The following is a 23,062-nucleotide window of genomic DNA, read 5'->3' on the forward strand; positions in this document are numbered from 1 at the left end:
TGCTGAATCCGGGTGACCTGACAATCGATGGTGGTGCCGCTGGTGATTCTGGCCTTCTTGGAATCTGTTGGGCCTATGTGTTAGCTCACACATCACTTGGGTATCCATGGTAACTACCACAACATGGTCATCTGCAGTTTACATCTAGCCCGTGGCATTGAATGGCATTTTAAAAGTGCTAAGGGTCCTGGTGCAATAATCCTCCCATGAGGATCAGCCTCAACGGCTTTGTAGATTGCACTCATGTCAGCAACTCCATATACATTTTTTTTTCTTCATGCTTCTTTCTTCATCCTTTTTTCTTTCTGTCATTCAGACTTTCATTCATTCGATCTCTCTCACTCACTTGCTTTAACTCATTTGTTCTCACTCACTCACTCACTCAATCACTCACTCACTCATTCACTCTCACTCACTCTCACTCTCTCACTCACTCGCTCACTAAGTCAGTCTCTCTCTCTCTCTCTCTCTTTTTCTTTTTATATATATTTTTTTCCGTCTTCTTCTTCTTCTTCTTCTTCTTCTTCTTCAGACCCTGTCATAGCACTAATGCCTTTCCAATACCACCAGCAGATGGAGACACTCCATTGCAACATTGGTTGTGAGCAGCAGTTTCTAAAAACAAATGCCTCATGGCGGATTTCCCATCCATCAATGGATGGTAAATTTTGTTTTTATCATTCACTGACCACAGAAACCAATGCATGGTCAAGCAACAGCAATGACACACCCTTGTGTATAGGCATGAGACCCTCATGTCATTTAACAGGATTCAGCACCACCCACAAGACAGCTACCTGTCATGTCATGTCAAACCTGCACAGGTGTGCTAGATTATTATTATTTAGTTTTATTTTATTTTTTTACACCAATCAGTGTGCAAACATGGTCATTAAAACGCTAAATGAATAGACGTTCATAAACCAGTCAGTGCAACTCATCATTTTGGTCTCCAATTCTCAAACTCAAATTCTCACCCACGGAGGATTAAATGAGAATCTTTCTTGTTTAACACTGGAATGGGGTGGTGCACTGTTCACTACCCGAAGATACTGCCACATCGGGTCAATGCATAGGGCGACAGAAGCAAGCTTCCAAATCAGCTCCCTTTCTCAAAAATCCATTTAATTTATGGTCCCCAGATAGGGAACGTATGTATCAGTATGTGCTCACAAGTCACCCAAGTGCAAGTATTCACACAAAAAAAAACGTGCCTCAGGATGCGATCTGTCGCAAGATCCTTTCTTTTTTTACACTTGATCTAAGCCAAAAGGCCTAGAGGGGATAACCGGGAAAGGGGTGGACCCAACCATGTCCCCTTCATGAGCACTCACATTACTCATAGGAATGGAAGGAAGGCTGGCAGCCAACCAGCCTCCCATACACTTTCTGGGTGGGTGGCAGTCAGCCACCCATACATACATACAGCACAGGCTAAACCCACATCATCACTTAAAAAAAGGACAGGCGACCATTGCACTCTGATGGAGCATTTAGCAATGCAATCCATAGCCTGGCTTTTGCCTGAACCCCCATCACTCCTCCTCTTGCATATAAGACAATATTTCAGATCTGCATATGAAAACAACACGCCTACCTTTGTTGCACATAGCTGCCTGCCTGTCTCTAGTTACCCCACTGGCTGTAGCTGCGTCCCTTCCGACATGGAATAACACCAACTGTAACGATAAACTGAAAATTAACAGTATAAACCTGCATCATTTTGGACTCTGGTATTTGCTGAATCCGGGTGACCTGACAATCGATGGTGGTGCCGCTGGTGATTCTGGCCTTCTTGGAATCTGTTGGGCCTATGTGTTAGCTCACACATCACTTGGGTATCCATGGTAACTACCACAACATGGTCATCTGCAGTTTACATCTAGCCCGTGGCATTGAATGGCATTTTAAAAGTGCTAAGGGTCCTGGTGCAATAATCCTCCCATGAGGATCAGCCTCAACGGCTTTGTAGATTGCACTCATGTCAGCAACTCCATATACATTTTTTTTTCTTCATGCTTCTTTCTTCATCCTTTTTTCTTTCTGTCATTCAGACTTTCATTCATTCGATCTCTCTCACTCACTTGCTTTAACTCATTTGTTCTCACTCACTCACTCAATCACTCACTCACTCATTCACTCTCACTCACTCTCACTCTCTCACTCACTCGCTCACTAAGTCAGTCTCTCTCTCTCTCTCTCTTTTTCTTTTTATATATATTTTTTTCCGTCTTCTTCTTCTTCTTCTTCTTCTTCTTCTTCTTCTTCTTCAGACCCTGTCATAGCACTAATGCCTTTCCAATACCACCAGCAGATGGAGACACTCCATTGCAACATTGGTTGTGAGCAGCAGTTTCTAAAAACAAATGCCTCATGGCGGATTTCCCATCCATCAATGGATGGTAAATTTTGTTTTTATCATTCACTGACCACAGAAACCAATGCATGGTCAAGCAACAGCAATGACACACCCTTGTGTATAGGCATGAGACCCTCATGTCATTTAACAGGATTCAGCACCACCCACAAGACAGCTACCTGTCATGTCATGTCAAACCTGCACAGGTGTGCTAGATTATTATTATTTAGTTTTATTTTATTTTTTTACACCAATCAGTGTGCAAACATGGTCATTAAAACGCTAAATGAATAGACGTTCATAAACCAGTCAGTGCAACTCATCATTTTGGTCTCCAATTCTCAAACTCAAATTCTCACCCACGGAGGATTAAATGAGAATCTTTCTTGTTTAACACTGGAATGGGGTGGTGCACTGTTCACTACCCGAAGATACTGCCACATCGGGTCAATGCATAGGGCGACAGAAGCAAGCTTCCAAATCAGCTCCCTTTCTCAAAAATCCATTTAATTTATGGTCCCCAGATAGGGAACGTATGTATCAGTATGTGCTCACAAGTCACCCAAGTGCAAGTATTCACACAAAAAAAAACGTGCCTCAGGATGCGATCTGTCGCAAGATCCTTTCTTTTTTTACACTTGATCTAAGCCAAAAGGCCTAGAGGGGATAACCGGGAAAGGGGTGGACCCAACCATGTCCCCTTCATGAGCACTCACATTACTCATAGGAATGGAAGGAAGGCTGGCAGCCAACCAGCCTCCCATACACTTTCTGGGTGGGTGGCAGTCAGCCACCCATACATACATACAGCACAGGCTAAACCCACATCATCACTTAAAAAAAGGACAGGCGACCATTGCACTCTGATGGAGCATTTAGCAATGCAATCCATAGCCTGGCTTTTGCCTGAACCCCCATCACTCCTCCTCTTGCATATAAGACAATATTTCAGATCTGCATATGAAAACAACACGCCTACCTTTGTTGCACATAGCTGCCTGCCTGTCTCTAGTTACCCCACTGGCTGTAGCTGCGTCCCTTCCGACATGGAATAACACCAACTGTAACGATAAACTGAAAATTAACAGTATAAACCTGCATCATTTTGGACTCTGGTATTTGCTGAATCCGGGTGACCTGACAATCGATGGTGGTGCCGCTGGTGATTCTGGCCTTCTTGGAATCTGTTGGGCCTATGTGTTAGCTCACACATCACTTGGGTATCCATGGTAACTACCACAACATGGTCATCTGCAGTTTACATCTAGCCCGTGGCATTGAATGGCATTTTAAAAGTGCTAAGGGTCCTGGTGCAATAATCCTCCCATGAGGATCAGCCTCAACGGCTTTGTAGATTGCACTCATGTCAGCAACTCCATATACATTTTTTTTTCTTCATGCTTCTTTCTTCATCCTTTTTTCTTTCTGTCATTCAGACTTTCATTCATTCGATCTCTCTCACTCACTTGCTTTAACTCATTTGTTCTCACTCACTCACTCAATCACTCACTCACTCATTCACTCTCACTCACTCTCACTCTCTCACTCACTCGCTCACTAAGTCAGTCTCTCTCTCTCTCTCTCTTTTTCTTTTTATATATATTTTTTTCCGTCTTCTTCTTCTTCTTCTTCTTCTTCTTCTTCAGACCCTGTCATAGCACTAATGCCTTTCCAATACCACCAGCAGATGGAGACACTCCATTGCAACATTGGTTGTGAGCAGCAGTTTCTAAAAACAAATGCCTCATGGCGGATTTCCCATCCATCAATGGATGGTAAATTTTGTTTTTATCATTCACTGACCACAGAAACCAATGCATGGTCAAGCAACAGCAATGACACACCCTTGTGTATAGGCATGAGACCCTCATGTCATTTAACAGGATTCAGCACCACCCACAAGACAGCTACCTGTCATGTCATGTCAAACCTGCACAGGTGTGCTAGATTATTATTATTTAGTTTTATTTTATTTTTTTACACCAATCAGTGTGCAAACATGGTCATTAAAACGCTAAATGAATAGACGTTCATAAACCAGTCAGTGCAACTCATCATTTTGGTCTCCAATTCTCAAACTCAAATTCTCACCCACGGAGGATTAAATGAGAATCTTTCTTGTTTAACACTGGAATGGGGTGGTGCACTGTTCACTACCCGAAGATACTGCCACATCGGGTCAATGCATAGGGCGACAGAAGCAAGCTTCCAAATCAGCTCCCTTTCTCAAAAATCCATTTAATTTATGGTCCCCAGATAGGGAACGTATGTATCAGTATGTGCTCACAAGTCACCCAAGTGCAAGAATTCACACAAAAAAAAAAAACGTGCCTCAGGATGCGATCTGTCGCAAGATCCTTTCTTTTTTTACACTTGATCTAAGCCAAAAGGCCTAGAGGGGATAACCGGGAAAGGGGTGGACCCAACCATGTCCCCTTCATGAGCACTCACATTACTCATAGGAATGGAAGGAAGGCTGGCAGCCAACCAGCCTCCCATACACTTTCTGGGTGGGTGGCAGTCAGCCACCCATACATACATACAGCACAGGCTAAACCCACATCATCACTTAAAAAAAGGACAGGCGACCATTGCACTCTGATGGAGCATTTAGCAATGCAATCCATAGCCTGGCTTTTGCCTGAACCCCCATCACTCCTCCTCTTGCATATAAGACAATATTTCAGATCTGCATATGAAAACAACACGCCTACCTTTGTTGCACATAGCTGCCTGCCTGTCTCTAGTTACCCCACTGGCTGTAGCTGCGTCCCTTCCGACATGGAATAACACCAACTGTAACGATAAACTGAAAATTAACAGTATAAACCTGCATCATTTTGGACTCTGGTATTTGCTGAATCCGGGTGACCTGACAATCGATGGTGGTGCCGCTGGTGATTCTGGCCTTCTTGGAATCTGTTGGGCCTATGTGTTAGCTCACACATCACTTGGGTATCCATGGTAACTACCACAACATGGTCATCTGCAGTTTACATCTAGCCCGTGGCATTGAATGGCATTTTAAAAGTGCTAAGGGTCCTGGTGCAATAATCCTCCCATGAGGATCAGCCTCAACGGCTTTGTAGATTGCACTCATGTCAGCAACTCCATATACATTTTTTTTTCTTCATGCTTCTTTCTTCATCCTTTTTTCTTTCTGTCATTCAGACTTTCATTCATTCGATCTCTCTCACTCACTTGCTTTAACTCATTTGTTCTCACTCACTCACTCACTCACTCAATCACTCACTCACTCATTCACTCTCACTCACTCTCACTCACTCACTCGCTCACTAAGTCAGTCTCTCTCTCTCTCTCTCTTTTTCTTTTTATATATATTTTTTTCCGTCTTCTTCTTCTTCTTCTTCTTCTTCTTCTTCAGACCCTGTCATAGCACTAATGCCTTTCCAATACCACCAGCAGATGGAGACACTCCATTGCAACATTGGTTGTGAGCAGCAGTTTCTAAAAACAAATGCCTCATGGCGGATTTCCCATCCATCAATGGATGGTAAATTTTGTTTTTATCATTCACTGACCACAGAAACCAATGCATGGTCAAGCAACAGCAATGACACACCCTTGTGTATAGGCATGAGACCCTCATGTCATTTAACAGGATTCAGCACCACCCACAAGACAGCTACCTGTCATGTCATGTCAAACCTGCACAGGTGTGCTAGATTATTATTATTTAGTTTTATTTTATTTTTTTACACCAATCAGTGTGCAAACATGGTCATTAAAACGCTAAATGAATAGACGTTCATAAACCAGTCAGTGCAACTCATCATTTTGGTCTCCAATTCTCAAACTCAAATTCTCACCCACGGAGGATTAAATGAGAATCTTTCTTGTTTAACACTGGAATGGGGTGGTGCACTGTTCACTACCCGAAGATACTGCCACATCGGGTCAATGCATAGGGCGACAGAAGCAAGCTTCCAAATCAGCTCCCTTTCTCAAAAATCCATTTAATTTATGGTCCCCAGATAGGGAACGTATGTATCAGTATGTGCTCACAAGTCACCCAAGTGCAAGTATTCACACAAAAAAAAACGTGCCTCAGGATGCGATCTGTCGCAAGATCCTTTCTTTTTTTACACTTGATCTAAGCCAAAAGGCCTAGAGGGGATAACCGGGAAAGGGGTGGACCCAACCATGTCCCCTTCATGAGCACTCACATTACTCATAGGAATGGAAGGAAGGCTGGCAGCCAACCAGCCTCCCATACACTTTCTGGGTGGGTGGCAGTCAGCCACCCATACATACATACAGCACAGGCTAAACCCACATCATCACTTAAAAAAAGGACAGGCGACCATTGCACTCTGATGGAGCATTTAGCAATGCAATCCATAGCCTGGCTTTTGCCTGAACCCCCATCACTCCTCCTCTTGCATATAAGACAATATTTCAGATCTGCATATGAAAACAACACGCCTACCTTTGTTGCACATAGCTGCCTGCCTGTCTCTAGTTACCCCACTGGCTGTAGCTGCGTCCCTTCCGACATGGAATAACACCAACTGTAACGATAAACTGAAAATTAACAGTATAAACCTGCATCATTTTGGACTCTGGTATTTGCTGAATCCGGGTGACCTGACAATCGATGGTGGTGCCGCTGGTGATTCTGGCCTTCTTGGAATCTGTTGGGCCTATGTGTTAGCTCACACATCACTTGGGTATCCATGGTAACTACCACAACATGGTCATCTGCAGTTTACATCTAGCCCGTGGCATTGAATGGCATTTTAAAAGTGCTAAGGGTCCTGGTGCAATAATCCTCCCATGAGGATCAGCCTCAACGGCTTTGTAGATTGCACTCATGTCAGCAACTCCATATACATTTTTTTTTCTTCATGCTTCTTTCTTCATCCTTTTTTCTTTCTGTCATTCAGACTTTCATTCATTCGATCTCTCTCACTCACTTGCTTTAACTCATTTGTTCTCACTCACTCACTCACTCACTCACTCAATCACTCACTCACTCATTCACTCTCACTCACTCTCACTCTCTCACTCACTCGCTCACTAAGTCAGTCTCTCTCTCTCTCTTTTTCTTTTTATATATATTTTTTTCCGTCTTCTTCTTCTTCTTCTTCTTCTTCTTCTTCAGACCCTGTCATAGCACTAATGCCTTTCCAATACCACCAGCAGATGGAGACACTCCATTGCAACATTGGTTGTGAGCAGCAGTTTCTAAAAACAAATGCCTCATGGCGGATTTCCCATCCATCAATGGATGGTAAATTTTGTTTTTATCATTCACTGACCACAGAAACCAATGCATGGTCAAGCAACAGCAATGACACACCCTTGTGTATAGGCATGAGACCCTCATGTCATTTAACAGGATTCAGCACCACCCACAAGACAGCTACCTGTCATGTCATGTCAAACCTGCACAGGTGTGCTAGATTATTATTATTTAGTTTTATTTTATTTTTTTACACCAATCAGTGTGCAAACATGGTCATTAAAACGCTAAATGAATAGACGTTCATAAACCAGTCAGTGCAACTCATCATTTTGGTCTCCAATTCTCAAACTCAAATTCTCATCCACGGAGGATTAAATGAGAATCTTTCTTGTTTAACACTGGAATGGGGTGGTGCACTGTTCACTACCCGAAGATACTGCCACATCGGGTCAATGCATAGGGCGACAGAAGCAAGCTTCCAAATCAGCTCCCTTTCTCAAAAATCCATTTAATTTATGGTCCCCAGATAGGGAACGTATGTATCAGTATGTGCTCACAAGTCACCCAAGTGCAAGTATTCACACAAAAAAAAACGTGCCTCAGGATGCGATCTGTCGCAAGATCCTTTCTTTTTTTACACTTGATCTAAGCCAAAAGGCCTAGAGGAGATAACCGGGAAAGGGGTGGACCCAACCATGTCCCCTTCATGAGCACTCACATTACTCATAGGAATGGAAGGAAGGCTGGCAGCCAACCAGCCTCCCATACACTTTCTGGGTGGGTGGCAGTCAGCCACCCATACATACATACAGCACAGGCTAAACCCACATCATCACTTAAAAAAAGGACAGGCGACCATTGCACTCTGATGGAGCATTTAGCAATGCAATCCATAGCCTGGCTTTTGCCTGAACCCCCATCACTCCTCCTCTTGCATATAAGACAATATTTCAGATCTGCATATGAAAACAACACGCCTACCTTTGTTGCACATAGCTGCCTGCCTGTCTCTAGTTACCCCACTGGCTGTAGCTGCATCCCTTCCGACATGGAATAACACCAACTGTAACGATAAACTGAAAATTAACAGTATAAACCTGCATCATTTTGGACTCTGGTATTTGCTGAATCCGGGTGACCTGACAATCGATGGTGGTGCCGCTGGTGATTCTGGCCTTCTTGGAATCTGTTGGGCCTATGTGTTAGCTCACACATCACTTGGGTATCCATGGTAACTACCACAACATGGTCATCTGCAGTTTACATCTAGCCCGTGGCATTGAATGGCATTTTAAAAGTGCTAAGGGTCCTGGTGCAATAATCCTCCCATGAGGATCAGCCTCAACGGCTTTGTAGATTGCACTCATGTCAGCAACTCCATATACATTTTTTTTTCTTCATGCTTCTTTCTTCATCCTTTTTTCTTTCTGTCATTCAGACTTTCATTCATTCGATCTCTCTCACTCACTTGCTTTAACTCATTTGTTCTCACTCACTCACTCACTCACTCAATCACTCACTCACTCATTCACTCTCACTCACTCTCACTCACTCACTCGCTCACTAAGTCAGTCTCTCTCTCTCTCTCTCTTTTTCTTTTTATATATATTTTTTTCCGTCTTCTTCTTCTTCTTCTTCTTCTTCTTCTTCTTCTTCTTCAGACCCTGTCATAGCACTAATGCCTTTCCAATACCACCAGCAGATGGAGACACTCCATTGCAACATTGGTTGTGAGCAGCAGTTTCTAAAAACAAATGCCTCATGGCGGATTTCCCATCCATCAATGGATGGTAAATTTTGTTTTTATCATTCACTGACCACAGAAACCAATGCATGGTCAAGCAACAGCAATGACACACCCTTGTGTATAGGCATGAGACCCTCATGTCATTTAACAGGATTCAGCACCACCCACAAGACAGCTACCTGTCATGTCATGTCAAACCTGCGCAGGTGTGCTAGATTATTATTATTTAGTTTTATTTTATTTTTTTACACCAATCAGTGTGCAAACATGGTCATTAAAACGCTAAATGAACAGACGTTCATAAACCAGTCAGTGCAACTCATCATTTTGGTCTCCAATTCTCAAACTCAAATTCTCACCCACGGAGGATTAAATGAGAATCTTTCTTGTTTAACACTGGAATGGGGTGGTGCACTGTTCACTACCCGAAGATACTGCCACATCGGGTCAATGCATAGGGCGACAGAAGCAAGCTTCCAAATCAGCTCCCTTTCTCAAAAATCCATTTAATTTATGGTCCCCAGATAGGGAACGTATGTATCAGTATGTGCTCACAAGTCACCCAAGTGCAAGTATTCACACAAAAAAAAAACGTGCCTCAGGATGCGATCTGTCGCAAGATCCTTTCTTTTTTTACACTTGATCTAAGCCAAAAGGCCTAGAGGGGATAACCGGGAAAGGGGTGGACCCAACCATGTCCCCTTCATGAGCACTCACATTACTCATAGGAATGGAAGGAAGGCTGGCAGCCAACCAGCCTCCCATACACTTTCTGGGTGGGTGGCAGTCAGCCACCCATACATACATACAGCACAGGCTAAACCCACATCATCACTTAAAAAAAGGACAGGCGACCATTGCACTCTGATGGAGCATTTAGCAATGCAATCCATAGCCTGGCTTTTGCCTGAACCCCCATCACTCCTCCTCTTGCATATAAGACAATATTTCAGATCTGCATATGAAAACAACACGCCTACCTTTGTTGCACATAGCTGCCTGCCTGTCTCTAGTTACCCCACTGGCTGTAGCTGCGTCCCTTCCGACATGGAATAACACCAACTGTAACGATAAACTGAAAATTAACAGTATAAACCTGCATCATTTTGGACTCTGGTATTTGCTGAATCCGGGTGACCTGACAATCGATGGTGGTGCCGCTGGTGATTCTGGCCTTCTTGGAATCTGTTGGGCCTATGTGTTAGCTCACACATCACTTGGGTATCCATGGTAACTACCACAACATGGTCATCTGCAGTTTACATCTAGCCCGTGGCATTGAATGGCATTTTAAAAGTGCTAAGGGTCCTGGTGCAATAATCCTCCCATGAGGATCAGCCTCAACGGCTTTGTAGATTGCACTCATGTCAGCAACTCCATATACATTTTTTTTTCTTCATGCTTCTTTCTTCATCCTTTTTTCTTTCTGTCATTCAGACTTTCATTCATTCGATCTCTCTCACTCACTTGCTTTAACTCATTTGTTCTCACTCACTCACTCACTCACTCAATCACTCACTCACTCATTCACTCTCACTCACTCTCACTCTCTCACTCACTCGCTCACTAAGTCAGTCTCTCTCTCTCTCTCTCTTTTTCTTTTTATATATATTTTTTTCCGTCTTCTTCTTCTTCTTCTTCTTCTTCTTCTTCAGACCCTGTCATAGCACTAATGCCTTTCCAATACCACCAGCAGATGGAGACACTCCATTGCAACATTGGTTGTGAGCAGCAGTTTCTAAAAACAAATGCCTCATGGCGGATTTCCCATCCATCAATGGATGGTAAATTTTGTTTTTATCATTCACTGACCACAGAAACCAATGCATGGTCAAGCAACAGCAATGACACACCCTTGTGTATAGGCATGAGACCCTCATGTCATTTAACAGGATTCAGCACCACCCACAAGACAGCTACCTGTCATGTCATGTCAAACCTGCACAGGTGTGCTAGATTATTATTATTTAGTTTTATTTTATTTTTTTACACCAATCAGTGTGCAAACATGGTCATTAAAACGCTAAATGAATAGACGTTCATAAACCAGTCAGTGCAACTCATCATTTTGGTCTCCAATTCTCAAACTCAAATTCTCACCCACGGAGGATTAAATGAGAATCTTTCTTGTTTAACACTGGAATGGGGTGGTGCACTGTTCACTACCCGAAGATACTGCCACATCGGGTCAATGCATAGGGCGACAGAAGCAAGCTTCCAAATCAGCTCCCTTTCTCAAAAATCCATTTAATTTATGGTCCCCAGATAGGGAACGTATGTATCAGTATGTGCTCACAAGTCACCCAAGTGCAAGTATTCACACAAAAAAAAACGTGCCTCAGGATGCGATCTGTCGCAAGATCCTTTCTTTTTTTACACTTGATCTAAGCCAAAAGGCCTAGAGGGGATAACCGGGAAAGGGGTGGACCCAACCATGTCCCCTTCATGAGCACTCACATTACTCATAGGAATGGAAGGAAGGCTGGCAGCCAACCAGCCTCCCATACACTTTCTGGGTGGGTGGCAGTCAGCCACCCATACATACATACAGCACAGGCTAAACCCACATCATCACTTAAAAAAAGGACAGGCGACCATTGCACTCTGATGGAGCATTTAGCAATGCAATCCATAGCCTGGCTTTTGCCTGAACCCCCATCACTCCTCCTCTTGCATATAAGACAATATTTCAGATCTGCATATGAAAACAACACGCCTACCTTTGTTGCACATAGCTGCCTGCCTGTCTCTAGTTACCCCACTGGCTGTAGCTGCGTCCCTTCCGACATGGAATAACACCAACTGTAACGATAAACTGAAAATTAACAGTATAAACCTGCATCATTTTGGACTCTGGTATTTGCTGAATCCGGGTGACCTGACAATCGATGGTGGTGCCGCTGGTGATTCTGGCCTTCTTGGAATCTGTTGGGCCTATGTGTTAGCTCACACATCACTTGGGTATCCATGGTAACTACCACAACATGGTCATCTGCAGTTTACATCTAGCCCGTGGCATTGAATGGCATTTTAAAAGTGCTAAGGGTCCTGGTGCAATAATCCTCCCATGAGGATCAGCCTCAACGGCTTTGTAGATTGCACTCATGTCAGCAACTCCATATACATTTTTTTTTCTTCATGCTTCTTTCTTCATCCTTTTTTCTTTCTGTCATTCAGACTTTCATTCATTCGATCTCTCTCACTCACTTGCTTTAACTCATTTGTTCTCACTCACTCACTCACTCACTCACTCAATCACTCACTCACTCATTCACTCTCACTCACTCTCACTCTCTCACTCACTCGCTCACTAAGTCAGTCTCTCTCTCTCTCTCTCTTTTTCTTTTTATATATATTTTTTTCCGTCTTCTTCTTCTTCTTCTTCTTCTTCTTCTTCAGACCCTGTCATAGCACTAATGCCTTTCCAATACCACCAGCAGATGGAGACACTCCATTGCAACATTGGTTGTGAGCAGCAGTTTCTAAAAACAAATGCCTCATGGCGGATTTCCCATCCATCAATGGATGGTAAATTTTGTTTTTATCATTCACTGACCACAGAAACCAATGCATGGTCAAGCAACAGCAATGACACACCCTTGTGTATAGGCATGAGACCCTCATGTCATTTAACAGGATTCAGCACCACCCACAAGACAGCTACCTGTCATGTCATGTCAAACCTGCACAGGTGTGCTAGATTATTATTATTTAGTTTTATTTTATTTTTTTACACCAATCAGTGTGCAAACATGGTCATTAAAACGCTAAATGAATAGACGTTCATAAACCAGTCAGTGCAACTCATCATTTTGGTCTCCAATTCTCAAACTCAAATTCTCACCCACGGAGGATTAAATGAGAATCTTTCTTGTTTAACACTGGAATGGGGTGGTGCACTGTTCACTACCCGAAGATACTGCCACATCGGGTCAATGCATAGGGCGACAGAAGCAAGCTTCCAAATCAGCTCCCTTTCTCAAAAATCCATTTAATTTATGGTCCCCAGATAGGGAACGTATGTATCAGTATGTGCTCACAAGTCACCCAAGTGCAAGTATTCACACAAAAAAAAACGTGCCTCAGGATGCGATCTGTCGCAAGATCCTTTCTTTTTTTACACTTGATCTAAGCCAAAAGGCCTAGAGGGGATAACCGGGAAAGGGGTGGACCCAACCATGTCCCCTTCATGAGCACTCACATTACTCATAGGAATGGAAGGAAGGCTGGCAGCCAACCAGCCTCCCATACACTTTCTGGGTGGGTGGCAGTCAGCCACCCATACATACATACAGCACAGGCTAAACCCACATCATCACTTAAAAAAAGGACAGGCGACCATTGCACTCTGATGGAGCATTTAGCAATGCAATCCATAGCCTGGCTTTTGCCTGAACCCCCATCACTCCTCCTCTTGCATATAAGACAATATTTCAGATCTGCATATGAAAACAACACGCCTACCTTTGTTGCACATAGCTGCCTGCCTGTCTCTAGTTACCCCACTGGCTGTAGCTGCGTCCCTTCCGACATGGAATAACACCAACTGTAACGATAAACTGAAAATTAACAGTATAAACCTGCATCATTTTGGACTCTGGTATTTGCTGAATCCGGGTGACCTGACAATCGATGGTGGTGCCGCTGGTGATTCTGGCCTTCTTGGAATCTGTTGGGCCTATGTGTTAGCTCACACATCACTTGGGTATCCATGGTAACTACCACAACATGGTCATCTGCAGTTTACATCTAGCCCGTGGCATTGAATGGCATTTTAAAAGTGCTAAGGGTCCTGGTGCAATAATCCTCCCATGAGGATCAGCCTCAACGGCTTTGTAGATTGCACTCATGTCAGCAACTCCATATACATTTTTTTTTCTTCATGCTTCTTTCTTCATCCTTTTTTCTTTCTGTCATTCAGACTTTCATTCATTCGATCTCTCTCACTCACTTGCTTTAACTCATTTGTTCTCACTCACTCACTCACTCACTCACTCAATCACTCACTCACTCATTCACTCTCACTCACTCTCACTCTCTCACTCACTCGCTCACTAAGTCAGTCTCTCTCTCTCTCTCTCTTTTTCTTTTTATATATATTTTTTTCCGTCTTCTTCTTCTTCTTCTTCTTCTTCTTCAGACCCTGTCATAGCACTAATGCCTTTCCAATACCACCAGCAGATGGAGACACTCCATTGCAACATTGGTTGTGAGCAGCAGTTTCTAAAAACAAATGCCTCATGGCGGATTTCCCATCCATCAATGGATGGTAAATTTTGTTTTTATCATTCACTGACCACAGAAACCAATGCATGGTCAAGCAACAGCAATGACACACCCTTGTGTATAGGCATGAGACCCTCATGTCATTTAACAGGATTCAGCACCACCCACAAGACAGCTACCTGTCATGTCATGTCAAACCTGCACAGGTGTGCTAGATTATTATTATTTAGTTTTATTTTATTTTTTTACACCAATCAGTGTGCAAACATGGTCATTAAAACGCTAAATGAATAGACGTTCATAAACCAGTCAGTGCAACTCATCATTTTGGTCTCCAATTCTCAAACTCAAATTCTCACCCACGGAGGATTAAATGAGAATCTTTCTTGTTTAACACTGGAATGGGGTGGTGCACTGTTCACTACCCGAAGATACTGCCACATCGGGTCAATGCATAGGGCGACAGAAGCAAGCTTCCAAATCAGCTCCCTTTCTCAAAAATCCATTTAATTTATGGTCCCCAGATAGGGAACGTATGTATCAGTATGTGCTCACAAGTCACCCAAGTGCAAGTATTCACACAAAAAAAAACGTGCCTCAGGATGCGATCTGTCGCAAGATCCTTTCTTTTTTTACACTTGATCTAAGCCAAAAGGCCTAGAGGGGATAACCGGGAAAGGGGTGGACCCAACCATGTCCCCTTCATGAGCACTCACATTACTCATAGGAATGGAAGGAAGGCTGGCAGCCAACCAGCCTCCCATACACTTTCTGGGTGGGTGGCAGTCAGCCACCCATACATACATACAGCACAGGCTAAACCCACATCATCACTTAAAAAAAGGACAGGCGACCATTGCACTCTGATGGAGCATTTAGCAATGCAATCCATAGCCTGGCTTTTGCCTGAACCCCCATCACTCCTCCTCTTGCATATAAGACAATATTTCAGATCTGCATATGAAAACAACACACCTACCTTTGTTGCACATAGCTGCCTGCCTGTCTCTAGTTACCCCACTGGCTGTAGCTGCGTCCCTTCCGACATGGAATAACACCAACTGTAACGATAAACTGAAAATTAACAGTATAAACCTGCATCATTTTGGACTCTGGTATTTGCTGAATCCGGGTGACCTGACAATCGATGGTGGTGCCGCTGGTGATTCTGGCCTTCTTGGAATCTGTTGGGCCTATGTGTTAGCTCACACATCACTTGGGTATCCATGGTAACTACCACAACATGGTCATCTGCAGTTTACATCTAGCCCGTGGCATTGAATGGCATTTTAAAAGTGCTAAGGGTCCTGGTGCAATAATCCTCCCATGAGGATCAGCCTCAACGGCTTTGTAGATTGCACTCATGTCAGCAACTCCATATACATTTTTTTTTCTTCATGCTTCTTTCTTCATCCTTTTTTCTTTCTGTCATTCAGACTTTCATTCATTCGATCTCTCTCACTCACTTGCTTTAACTCATTTGTTCTCACTCACTCACTCACTCACTCAATCACTCACTCACTCATTCACTCTCACTCACTCTCACTCTCTCACTCACTCGCTCACTAAGTCAGTCTCTCTCTCTCTCTCTCTTTTTCTTTTTATATATATTTTTTTCCGTCTTCTTCTTCTTCTTCTTCTTCTTCTTCTTCAGACCCTGTCATAGCACTAATGCCTTTCCAATACCACCAGCAGATGGAGACACTCCATTGCAACATTGGTTGTGAGCAGCAGTTTCTAAAAACAAATGCCTCATGGCGGATTTCCCATCCATCAATGGATGGTAAATTTTGTTTTTATCATTCACTGACCACAGAAACCAATGCATGGTCAAGCAACAGCAATGACACACCCTTGTGTATAGGCATGAGACCCTCATTTCATTTAACAGGATTCAGCACCACCCACAAGACAGCTACCTGTCATGTCATGTCAAACCTGCACAGGTGTGCTAGATTATTATTATTTAGTTTTATTTTATTTTTTTACACCAATCAGTGTGCAAACATGGTCATTAAAACGCTAAATGAATAGACGTTCATAAACCAGTCAGTGCAACTCATCATTTTGGTCTCCAATTCTCAAACTCAAATTCTCACCCACGGAGGATTAAATGAGAATCTTTCTTGTTTAACACTGGAATGGGGTGGTGCACTGTTCACTACCCGAAGATACTGCCACATCGGGTCAATGCATAGGGCAACAGAAGCAAGCTTCCAAATCAGCTCCCTTTCTCAAAAATCCATTTAATTTATGGTCCCCAGATAGGGAACGTATGTATCAGTATGTGCTCACAAGTCACCCAAGTGCAAGTATTCACACAAAAAAAAACGTGCCTCAGGATGCGATCTGTCGCAAGATCCTTTCTTTTTTTACACTTGATCTAAGCCAAAAGGCCTAGAGGGGATAACCGGGAAAGGGGTGGACCCAACCATGTCCCCTTCATGAGCACTCACATTACTCATAGGAATGGAAGGAAGGCTGGCAGCCAACCAGCCTCCCATACACTTTCTGGGTGGGTGGCAGTCAGCCACCCATACATACATACAGCACAGGCTAAACCCACATCATCACTTAAAAAAAGGACAGGCGACCATTGCACTCTGATGGAGCATTTAGCAATGCAATCCATAGCCTGGCTTTTGCCTGAACCCCCATCACTCCTCCTCTTGCATATAAGACAATATTTCAGATCTGCATATGAAAACAACACGCCTACCTTTGTTGCACATAGCTGCCTGCCTGTCTCTAGTTACCCCACTGGCTGTAGCTGCGTCCCTTCCGACATGGAATAACACCAACTGTAACGATAAACTGAAAATTAACAGTATAAACCTGCATCATTTTGGACTCTGGTATTTGCTGAATCCGGGTGACCTGACAATCGATGGTGGTGCCGCTGGTGATTCTGGCCTTCTTGGAATCTGTTGGGCCTATGTGTTAGCTCACACATCACTTGGGTATCCATGGTAACTACCACAACATGGTCATCTGCAGTTTACATCTAGCCCGTGGCATTGAATGGCATTTTAAAAGTGCTAAGGGTCCTGGTGCAATAATCCTCCCATGAGGATCAGCCTCAACGGCTTTGTAGATTGCACTCATGTCAGCAACTCCATATACATTTTTTTTTCTTCATGCTTCTTTCTTCATCCTTTTTTCTTTCTGTCATTCAGACTTTCATTCATTCGATCTCTCTCACTCACTTGCTTTAACTCATTTGTTCTTACTCACTCACTCACTCACTCAATCACTCACTCACTCATTCACTCTCACTCACTCTCACTCTCTCACTCACTCGCTCACTAAGTCAGTCTCTCTCTCTCTCTCTTTTTCTTTTTATATATATTTTTTTCCGTCTTCTTCTTCTTCTTCTTCTTCTTCTTCAGACCCTGTCATAGCACTAATGCCTTTCCAATACCACCAGCAGATGGAGACACTCCATTGCAACATTGGTTGTGAGCAGCAGTTTCTAAAAACAAATGCCTCATGGCGGATTTCCCATCCATCAATGGATGGTAAATTTTGTTTTTATCATTCACTGACCACAGAAACCAATGCATGGTCAAGCAACAGCAATGACACACCCTTGTGTATAGGCATGAGACCCTCATGTCATTTAACAGGATTCAGCACCACCCACAAGACAGCTACCTGTCATGTCATGTCAAACCTGCACAGGTGTGCTAGATTATTATTATTTAGTTTTATTTTATTTTTTTACACCAATCAGTGTGCAAACATGGTCATTAAAACGCTAAATGAATAGACGTTCATAAACCAGTCAGTGCAACTCATCATTTTGGTCTCCAATTCTCAAACTCAAATTCTCACCCACGGAGGATTAAATGAGAATCTTTCTTGTTTAACACTGGAATGGGGTGGTGCACTGTTCACTACCCGAAGATACTGCCACATCGGGTCAATGCATAGGGCGACAGAAGCAAGCTTCCAAATCAGCTCCCTTTCTCAAAAATCCATTTAATTTATGGTCCCCAGATAGGGAACGTATGTATCAGTATGTGCTCACAAGTCACCCAAGTGCAAGTATTCACACAAAAAAAAACGTGCCTCAGGATGCGATCTGTCGCAAGATCCTTTCTTTTTTTACACTTGATCTAAGCCAAAAGGCCTAGAGGGGATAACCGGGAAAGGGGTGGACCCAACCATGTCCCCTTCATGAGCACTCACATTACTCATAGGAATGGAAGGAAGGCTGGCAGCCAACCAGCCTCCCATACACTTTCTGGGTGGGTGGCAGTCAGCCACCCATACATACATACAGCACAGGCTAAACCCACATCATCACTTAAAAAAAGGACAGGCGACCATTGCACTCTGATGGAGCATTTAGCAATGCAATCCATAGCCTGGCTTTTGCCTGAACCCCCATCACTCCTCCTCTTGCATATAAGACAATATTTCAGATCTGCATATGAAAACAACACGCCTACCTTTGTTGCACATAGCTGCCTGCCTGTCTCTAGTTACCCCACTGGCTGTAGCTGCGTCCCTTCCGACATGGAATAACACCAACTGTAACGATAAACTGAAAATTAACAGTATAAACCTGCATCATTTTGGACTCTGGTATTTGCTGAATCCGGGTGACCTGACAATCGATGGTGGTGCCGCTGGTGATTCTGGCCTTCTTGGAATCTGTTGGGCCTATGTGTTAGCTCACACATCACTTGGGTATCCATGGTAACTACCACAACATGGTCATCTGCAGTTTACATCTAGCCCGTGGCATTGAATGGCATTTTAAAAGTGCTAAGGGTCCTGGTGCAATAATCCTCCCATGAGGATCAGCCTCAACGGCTTTGTAGATTGCACTCATGTCAGCAACTCCATATACATTTTTTTTTCTTCATGCTTCTTTCTTCATCCTTTTTTCTTTCTGTCATTCAGACTTTCATTCATTCGATCTCTCTCACTCACTTGCTTTAACTCATTTGTTCTCACTCACTCACTCACTCACTCACTCAATCACTCACTCACTCATTCACTCTCACTCACTCTCACTCTCTCACTCACTCGCTCACTAAGTCAGTCTCTCTCTCTCTCTCTCTTTTTCTTTTTATATATATTTTTTTCCGTCTTCTTCTTCTTCTTCTTCTTCTTCTTCTTCAGACCCTGTCATAGCACTAATGCCTTTCCAATACCACCAGCAGATGGAGACACTCCATTGCAACATTGGTTGTGAGCAGCAGTTTCTAAAAACAAATGCCTCATGGCGGATTTCCCATCCATCAATGGATGGTAAATTTTGTTTTTATCATTCACTGACCACAGAAACCAATGCATGGTCAAGCAACAGCAATGACACACCCTTGTGTATAGGCATGAGACCCTCATGTCATTTAACAGGATTCAGCACCACCCACAAGACAGCTACCTGTCATGTCATGTCAAACCTGCACAGGTGTGCTAGATTATTATTATTTAGTTTTATTTTATTTTTTTACACCAATCAGTGTGCAAACATGGTCATTAAAACGCTAAATGAATAGACGTTCATAAACCAGTCAGTGCAACTCATCATTTTGGTCTCCAATTCTCAAACTCAAATTCTCACCCACGGAGGATTAAATGAGAATCTTTCTTGTTTAACACTGGAATGGGGTGGTGCACTGTTCACTACCCGAAGATACTGCCACATCGGGTCAATGCATAGGGCGACAGAAGCAAGCTTCCAAATCAGCTCCCTTTCTCAAAAATCCATTTAATTTATGGTCCCCAGATAGGGAACGTATGTATCAGTATGTGCTCACAAGTCACCCAAGTGCAAGTATTCACACAAAAAAAAACGTGCCTCAGGATGCGATCTGTCGCAAGATCCTTTCTTTTTTTACACTTGATCTAAGCCAAAAGGCCTAGAGGGGATAACCGGGAAAGGGGTGGACCCAACCATGTCCCCTTCATGAGCACTCACATTACTCATAGGAATGGAAGGAAGGCTGGCAGCCAACCAGCCTCCCATACACTTTCTGGGTGGGTGGCAGTCAGCCACCCATACATACATACAGCACAGGCTAAACCCACATCATCACTTAAAAAAAGGACAGGCGACCATTGCACTCTGATGGAGCATTTAGCAATGCAATCCATAGCCTGGCTTTTGCCTGAACCCCCATCACTCCTCCTCTTGCATATAAGACAATATTTCAGATCTGCATATGAAAACAACACGCCTACCTTTGTTGCACATAGCTGCCTGCCTGTCTCTAGTTACCCCACTGGCTGTAGCTGCGTCCCTTCCGACATGGAATAACACCAACTGTAACGATAAACTGAAAATTAACAGTATAAACCTGCATCATTTTGGACTCTGGTATTTGCTGAATCCGGGTGACCTGACAATCGATGGTGGTGCCGCTGGTGATTCTGGCCTTCTTGGAATCTGTTGGGCCTATGTGTTAGCTCACACATCACTTGGGTATCCATGGTAACTACCACAACATGGTCATCTGCAGTTTACATCTAGCCCGTGGCATTGAATGGCATTTTAAAAGTGCTAAGGGTCCTGGTGCAATAATCCTCCCATGAGGATCAGCCTCAACGGCTTTGTAGATTGCACTCATGTCAGCAACTCCATATACATTTTTTTTTCTTCATGCTTCTTTCTTCATCCTTTTTTCTTTCTGTCATTCAGACTTTCATTCATTCGATCTCTCTCACTCACTTGCTTTAACTCATTTGTTCTCACTCACTCACTCACTCACTCACTCAATCACTCACTCACTCATTCACTCTCACTCACTCTCACTCTCTCACTCACTCGCTCACTAAGTCAGTCTCTCTCTCTCTCTCTCTTTTTCTTTTTATATATATTTTTTTCCGTCTTCTTCTTCTTCTTCTTCTTCTTCTTCAGACCCTGTCATAGCACTAATGCCTTTCCAATACCACCAGCAGATGGAGACACTCCATTGCAACATTGGTTGTGAGCAGCAGTTTCTAAAAACAAATGCCTCATGGCGGATTTCCCATCCATCAATGGATGGTAAATTTTGTTTTTATCATTCACTGACCACAGAAACCAATGCATGGTCAAGCAACAGCAATGACACACCCTTGTGTATAGGCATGAGACCCTCATGTCATTTAACAGGATTCAGCACCACCCACAAGACAGCTACCTGTCATGTCATGTCAAACCTGCACAGGTGTGCTAGATTATTATTATTTAGTTTTATTTTATTTTTTTACACCAATCAGTGTGCAAACATGGTCATTAAAACGCTAAATGAATAGACGTTCATAAACCAGTCAGTGCAACTCATCATTTTGGTCTCCAATTCTCAAACTCAAATTCTCACCCACGGAGGATTAAATGAGAATCTTTCTTGTTTAACACTGGAATGGGGTGGTGCACTGTTCACTACCCGAAGATACTGCCACATCGGGTCAATGCATAGGGCGACAGAAGCAAGCTTCCAAATCAGCTCCCTTTCTCAAAAATCCATTTAATTTATGGTCCCCAGATAGGGAACGTATGTATCAGTATGTGCTCACAAGTCACCCAAGTGCAAGTATTCACACAAAAAAAAACGTGCCTCAGGATGCGATCTGTCGCAAGATCCTTTCTTTTTTTACACTTGATCTAAGCCAAAAGGCCTAGAGGGGATAACCGGGAAAGGGGTGGACCCAACCATGTCCCCTTCATGAGCACTCACATTACTCATAGGAATGGAAGGAAGGCTGGCAGCCAACCAGCCTCCCATACACTTTCTGGGTGGGTGGCAGTCAGCCACCCATACATACATACAGCACAGGCTAAACCCACATCATCACTTAAAAAAAGGACAGGCGACCATTGCACTCTGATGGAGCATTTAGCAATGCAATCCATAGCCTGGCTTTTGCCTGAACCCCCATCACTCCTCCTCTTGCATATAAGACAATATTTCAGATCTGCATATGAAAACAACACACCTACCTTTGTTGCACATAGCTGCCTGCCTGTCTCTAGTTACCCCACTGGCTGTAGCTGCGTCCCTTCCGACATGGAATAACACCAACTGTAACGATAAACTGAAAATTAACAGTATAAACCTGCATCATTTTGGACTCTGGTATTTGCTGAATCCGGGTGACCTGACAATCGATGGTGGTGCCGCTGGTGATTCTGGCCTTCTTGGAATCTGTTGGGCCTATGTGTTAGCTCACACATCACTTGGGTATCCATGGTAACTACCACAACATGGTCATCTGCAGTTTACATCTAGCCCGTGGCATTGAATGGCATTTTAAAAGTGCTAAGGGTCCTGGTGCAATAATCCTCCCATGAGGATCAGCCTCAACGGCTTTGTAGATTGCACTCATGTCAGCAACTCCATATACATTTTTTTTTCTTCATGCTTCTTTCTTCATCCTTTTTTCTTTCTGTCATTCAGACTTTCATTCATTCGATCTCTCTCACTCACTTGCTTTAACTCATTTGTTCTCACTCACTCACTCACTCACTCAATCACTCACTCACTCATTCACTCTCACTCACTCTCACTCTCTCACTCACTCG

At 43.4% G+C, this 23,062-nt stretch overlaps 13 pseudogenes; all 13 read right to left on the reverse strand.

Moving 5' to 3' along the window:
- Positions 1-1,022: 1,022 nt before the first annotated feature.
- LOC130334176 (U2 spliceosomal RNA) lies at positions 1,023-1,286 on the reverse strand (annotated as a pseudogene).
- A 1,477-nt stretch (positions 1,287-2,763) lies between these two features.
- On the reverse strand, positions 2,764-3,027 carry LOC130334177 (U2 spliceosomal RNA; annotated as a pseudogene).
- Positions 3,028-4,495: 1,468 nt separating this feature from the next.
- LOC130334115 (U2 spliceosomal RNA) lies at positions 4,496-4,762 on the reverse strand (annotated as a pseudogene).
- A 1,472-nt stretch (positions 4,763-6,234) lies between these two features.
- On the reverse strand, positions 6,235-6,498 carry LOC130334178 (U2 spliceosomal RNA; annotated as a pseudogene).
- Positions 6,499-7,974: 1,476 nt separating this feature from the next.
- On the reverse strand, positions 7,975-8,238 carry LOC130334121 (U2 spliceosomal RNA; annotated as a pseudogene).
- Positions 8,239-9,719: 1,481 nt separating this feature from the next.
- LOC130334099 (U2 spliceosomal RNA) lies at positions 9,720-9,984 on the reverse strand (annotated as a pseudogene).
- A 1,476-nt stretch (positions 9,985-11,460) lies between these two features.
- On the reverse strand, positions 11,461-11,724 carry LOC130334179 (U2 spliceosomal RNA; annotated as a pseudogene).
- Positions 11,725-13,204: 1,480 nt separating this feature from the next.
- LOC130334013 (U2 spliceosomal RNA) lies at positions 13,205-13,468 on the reverse strand (annotated as a pseudogene).
- Positions 13,469-14,945: 1,477 nt separating this feature from the next.
- Positions 14,946-15,209, reverse strand: LOC130334014 (U2 spliceosomal RNA; annotated as a pseudogene).
- A 1,476-nt stretch (positions 15,210-16,685) lies between these two features.
- LOC130334031 (U2 spliceosomal RNA) lies at positions 16,686-16,949 on the reverse strand (annotated as a pseudogene).
- Positions 16,950-18,420: 1,471 nt separating this feature from the next.
- On the reverse strand, positions 18,421-18,684 carry LOC130334015 (U2 spliceosomal RNA; annotated as a pseudogene).
- Positions 18,685-20,164: 1,480 nt separating this feature from the next.
- On the reverse strand, positions 20,165-20,428 carry LOC130334017 (U2 spliceosomal RNA; annotated as a pseudogene).
- A 1,477-nt stretch (positions 20,429-21,905) lies between these two features.
- Positions 21,906-22,169, reverse strand: LOC130334018 (U2 spliceosomal RNA; annotated as a pseudogene).
- Between the last annotated feature and the right edge of the window lie 893 nt (positions 22,170-23,062).

This window comes from Hyla sarda, unplaced genomic scaffold, assembly GCF_029499605.1.
Source record: "Hyla sarda isolate aHylSar1 unplaced genomic scaffold, aHylSar1.hap1 scaffold_428, whole genome shotgun sequence".
NCBI classification, from domain to species: domain Eukaryota; kingdom Metazoa; phylum Chordata; class Amphibia; order Anura; family Hylidae; genus Hyla; species Hyla sarda.